The 5597-nt window shown below is 43.2% G+C and overlaps 1 pseudogene; it reads left to right on the forward strand.

The window, feature by feature from the left end:
* The first annotated feature begins 2226 nt into the window (after positions 1–2226).
* Positions 2227–5358, forward strand: LOC103664809 (annotated as a pseudogene).
* Positions 5359–5597: the final 239 nt, after the last annotated feature.

The raw sequence follows: 5597 nt of genomic DNA on the forward strand, positions 1-5597 counted from the left end.
CCGTCTTGCAAAAAGAAAACACAGTATTCTCGTTTGTTGCCCTACAGAAGGAGACATTGTATAACACAGTCTCTTTGAATAAAAATAAAAATAATGTACTGGATTGATGCTTTGTCTATGTACTTTCAAAACCTCTTATTATCAGAACTGAACTGGGAACAGAAAATTTAAGTTCTTATACTGTCAATCCTCAACCGAGTGACCTCAAATCCCTTAGTATCGAGGGGACTCAGTTTCCTCACCCATATGTTGGGAGAGTTGAACTACAGTGTCAGGAAAGTCCATCTTGGCTCTAAAATAACATGATTTTATAACATTCTTCAATGCCTCTTAGGTATTCAGGGCAGCGGTTAAATGATCAGGCTCTGGGTTTAAATCCCAGGTTTGATATTTACAGTTTCTGTGACCTTGAACATTATTACTTTTCAGTCTTGTTTCCCTAACCTATAAAATAAGGGTAATAATAATACCTGACTCATAAGTTTTGGGGAAGATTAAATCAAGTAATGCATCTCGAGTACTTTAGTTGCTGGCACCTAGTTACAGTTCTATACACAGAAGTTATCATCAATACTATTATAGCTTTAAGTTATATGCAGAGCCCATCCCAGTGACTGGTGTGCAGTGCTCAGTGAACAGGTGCTGAACTGGGCACATCCCAGGCCTGTGTTCAATCACTAACCTTGTTTTCACTTCTTCGGCCTAGTTCTATGCAGAATCTTATTGATGTAACATATACTTAATGCAGCGCTTATCACATGCTGGATACTCTCCTAAATGCTTGAAAAATATTCAGTCATTTAATTTTTCCACGACCCTAAGAGCGAGGTATTCTATTATCTGCTCACTTTATAAATAAGGAAACTGAGGCACAGCAAGGGTAAATAGTGTGCCCTAAAGCATGTGCCAACAACTAGTTTGTGCCAGAGCTAGGATGTGGAACCAGGCAGCCTGGCTCTGGAGCCCATGCTCCTGAACACTGGGTGACCCTGTGAGCCATGTATCACCCCCCCCCCCAAGCCCTTCCAGCATGGCTTACTGTTCTCAGTCCTCCCAACAGGCCAAGATGCCTGGCTCATTCACACTGCTATGCTTTCAAGCCCACCTTCCCTCCCACCACTTCATAACTCACCACGTGGCCTCTCCCAGGTCCTATATTTTATTGACCTTAATCTAAGCTATCCTTCAAGACTTGCAACTCTCTCCTCTACAAAGTTGCCAGTTCTTCCTTCACATACTCAGTCTTCTCCTGTCTGGGTCAACACCACTGGCATGCAGGGGGGTCAGGGTAACAGGTATTTATTTCTCACATGTCTGACTCTGCCTACCCCACTAAATTACAATGACAGGAGAACAGAATCCATAGCATTCTTCTGCATAGGGGTCTTGTGGCTGGCTGTAGGTCTTAAGACAGCCATAGAAAATTCCTTCTGACTTGAAACATCAGGATGCATGCCATTTATCTGATCTCCTTTCTTCCCTTAAACAAATTTGAGAACAATGGATACCTTAGTCCCATTTGACAAAAGCTAGTCTAGAGTGACATCTGGTGGCTATCTTTTAAAAGGTTCACAACTGTTCACTGCTCCTTGCAGGTCAGGTTCATTCCTTAAGGGAAAAGTGCACTTTCCATCACATGTTACAACTCAGCTACCTACCAAGACAACAGGAAGAATCAGGTTAGAGGAGATGAGCAGAAATCCTTCCATACTCAGCAAGTCAAGAAGATGTGGAGCACCCTCCTTCAGGAAGACAGACTCCTGGTACCAAGGCCCAAGTCTAGAGACAGAAGTTGAAAACTCACATTCCAGTCCTTGCTGTTAGCTCTTAGAGAATGGGCAGGCCTCATTCTGCCTTTGACCCTCAGTGACTATGTAAGTGTTTTAACATATATGTTTTTACATACGTGTTTTTACATATTTTTATATGTACATTCTAATACTGGGATTAAACTCAAGCTCTACTTTTCTTCCTATAAAAGAGTATCATCTACAATATATAAAATTTCCCTTAAATTTTAAGTGCCAAGTTGGTAGTTATGATCTCCCATTTAAATACTACCTCTTTCACACTAATACTTAACAAAATGAACCAAAAGTAAAAGGTTAAACAGTACGCTCCTGAACGGTGGTAACAATAGTACCACTCCTACTCGCAAGGGCAGCAGTAATATCTAACATACTCCAGGCCAAGTGTTTCTGTGTATGTACTTGCTTGTACCGCTGCATGCAGAAGCTGAGGAGGCATCGGCGTCAGAGAGTCACAAACTGCACATTCTGGCCCAGGATGCCACAGGGAAAGAAGTGCGGACCCACAAAAGCCCCCATAAGATCCTCCGCCATAACTGAGGACATCAACACTGGACGAGAAACCTTGTCTGCCCTGACTTCACAGTCCTTTTCCTTTTCCAGCTGCCTTATCTGGGGTCAGATGGGAGCAGAAGCAAACCTTAAGCGGAAGATAAAGTGTGAAAGGCCAATTAAGTTAAGTGGCAAAGCTAACCTGCCATTCCCAACTTCTCCACTGGAGGCATCCAAGACCAAGTCCGGCGCAAACTGGGGCAGGGGGAGGGGGTGGCGAGTGTAAAGTCTAAAACTGGAAGCAATATTGAGGCTGTGATATCAGACTGAACAGATATTTTTGTGCCTGGAAAATGAGACTGTTTATTATTATTGAACGTGACAGAAAATGCTATGAAACCTAAAGCACTGTCAGGGCTATAGAAAAGAGGTTTGACATTGTACAGAGTGACAGGGACAGTGAGCAAGAATAAAGTTGTTTTCTGTTTGAGCCTTACCCCATCCAGTTCATTCATTAAACTGTATTTACAGTCTTGGGCTTGAATAGAATTGTCCCTTTTGAAAGATGAGTAAGCAAAAGAAACAACCCAGCACAAAACCTCTGAGAGAATGGGAAGGACATGGAACACAAGAGATAGTGGAGAAAATAGTATATTACAACTGCTTTCCCCTATCGTGGAAATTAAAACATGAATGCTCTGAAACAGGAAATAAATCTGTAACACACAACAGAAAGGCAACTAATGGAGCAAAGGAATGTAGCATTACATGCATTCTATGAAAGGACTAGGAGTTACCCAAAGCACAGTACTAGGTCAGTGGCATGAGGGTAGGCTTGAGGGAAGAAAAAAAAAATCACAATGCTTAAGTTTAAACAAAAGTTGACTAAGATGAAAATAGTTAAAGTATAGTAAGTACTTGGAGGGAGACCACAGAGGACCACAGTATTAATCATTGCTCTCCTGAAGAGAAAACAATTGCAGTAGAAAAAAAAAAAAAAAGATTCAAATATATATTGGAAAAAAATAATTCAGAAATGAAGCTGAACTTTCTCTGAAGGTCCAGTGAGTTTCCAGTTTTCTGGGAAAATTTAATAAATACTGTCACAAGTCTATCGGAGTTATTATCTCCTTTCCAGCCAGTACCAAGCAATGGGCGTCTTTCAGGACAACTGGCACAAGTGCCAGCCCAGCATGAGAAGAGGGAGTAGGAGCTGGGGTGCCCCAGTGCCAACACTGAACCAGTCCTTGTCACATACACACTGTCCATGTTGGGGGGGTGGGCAATGAGAAGTTACATGCCTTGAGGCTGGACACAGGGACCTTATCCGGGGGCTCCAAGTGTTGCACACACAAAACAAGGATTACTGATGTCATCTACAACACATCCAATAACCAACTGGTCTCACCGAGACCCTGTGAAGAATGGAGTCATTCTCAGTAACAGCACACCGTCCCGACGGAGGTTCGGGTCCCACTATGTACTGTCCTTGGGCTGCAAGAAGGGGGCCAGACTGACTCCTGAAGATGGAGAGATTTTAAACACAAAATGACCCAAGACAATTCAGAAGAAATAGATAAAAAGACAAAGAATGCCAAATTCAGCATCTTCTGGAGGAGCAGTTCCCGCAGGGCAAGCTTCTCGCGCACATAGCTTCAAGGCCAGGCCAGTGTGATCGGGCTATGTGCCAGAGGGCAGAGAGCTGGCGTTCTAGCTGGGAAAATCAGCCCCAGAAAGGCAAGTAAATCCTCCTCCCTCCTATTGTCCCTCTTGTAATAAAACAAGTACCAACAAAAACAAAACAAAACCAAAAAACCCACAAAAATAGAATACGGAAGAAAGGGTTCCTGGAAGAAAGGTAACCTATATTAAGCCCAGACTTCTCAGTTTACATGCAAGCAAGCTGCAGAGCTATGCTGTATCGTTCAGACAGGGAACTGTGTATTTATAGAATATTGTCCCCAACACATGGAAAACACACATTTGTACACTTACCCTGCCCTTCTCTGTCAACTCCAAACTCATTCAAGTACCTGCTTTACATCTCCACGGGATTATCTAACAGACCACTTGAAAGTAGAACTTCCAAAACCAAAATGCCATCTTCTTCTAAAAACTAGGTCCCAGTTTCTCCACCTAGATTAATGAAACTGCATTTCCTAATTACTCGGGCAAAACACAGTAGAGTTATCTTTGACTTTGTTCTCCAATCCCCTATACCCCCCTTTCTACCGTGTGCTACATCTGACTATTTAGAAATCCTCCGGCTCCACTGACAGCTTTCTACTGTCTTTACTTTCATCCCCCACCCCCACCCCCCAGTAGTCTGCTCTAAGGGTGATCCTGTGTTTCATCATCTAATTCAGGGCATTTTGAATGGCAAAGGCACCAGGACAACAGGCACAAACTAAGACTATCTTGCACAAGCCGGGACATATGATCACCCTATTTATTCTGAATACAATAGCCAAGGTGTCTCTTTAAAACCTAAGTCAGACCCTGCACTCCTCTTTCTCGGCTTACTTGGTATGGAAGCCAAGGTCCTTCTGATGACCAGCAAAGCTTTCCAAGATCTGCTCCCTCCCCACCTCAAGGCCTCTGACCTATCTCTTTCTCTTCCCCTCCCTCTCTTTGTTCACCCCCAAGTTCTTCCTTTTCTCTTTCCTGCCATGCATACTCTTGCCTCAGAGCCTTTGCTTTGAGGTCCCTTCTGTCTGGAAGGCTTCCTCTCCTGGCATTAATTCTATAGGATTTACTCTTTCAGTATCTTCCAGTCTTTGTTCAAATGTCACCTTCTCAGTAGAACCTTCCCTGACAACTCTATTTGAAATTGCAAACTCTGCCCCCCTCAGACCTGATGTCCCCTCCTCTGCTCTTTTATACAGCACTGTACCCCCCACATAGTCTCTATAACTTACCATGTTTTACCGTGTCTTACCATCGCTGCCCCACTAGAACATAAGTTCCACGAAGACAGCATTTTCTCTTTTTCTTTGATCTAGTATTCATGGTACAACAGCAAATGGAAATAAATGAAGACCAACCAAAGGCTATTTACTCTGAGCTTGCTATAGCAAGGGAGACAGCCACCATTGCTGCATTTTCAGAGACTGAAGGGCAGGCAGAGCAGTGGGAAAGGTTTATAATGGAAAAAGGGAAGACTTCAGTATGTCCAAATTGGACACTTTTGTCAATGGGAAGCTAAAAGTGGGCTTACTAGAAGTAGGGCATGTATGTGATTGGTCAGGGCAGGATACTGGGCTTTCTCTAGTTGGTTCTGAGTTGGAAGAGGAGACA

Source organism: Ursus maritimus, unplaced genomic scaffold (assembly GCF_017311325.1).
Source record: "Ursus maritimus isolate PB19 unplaced genomic scaffold, ASM1731132v1 scaffold_15, whole genome shotgun sequence".
Taxonomy (NCBI): domain Eukaryota; kingdom Metazoa; phylum Chordata; class Mammalia; order Carnivora; family Ursidae; genus Ursus; species Ursus maritimus.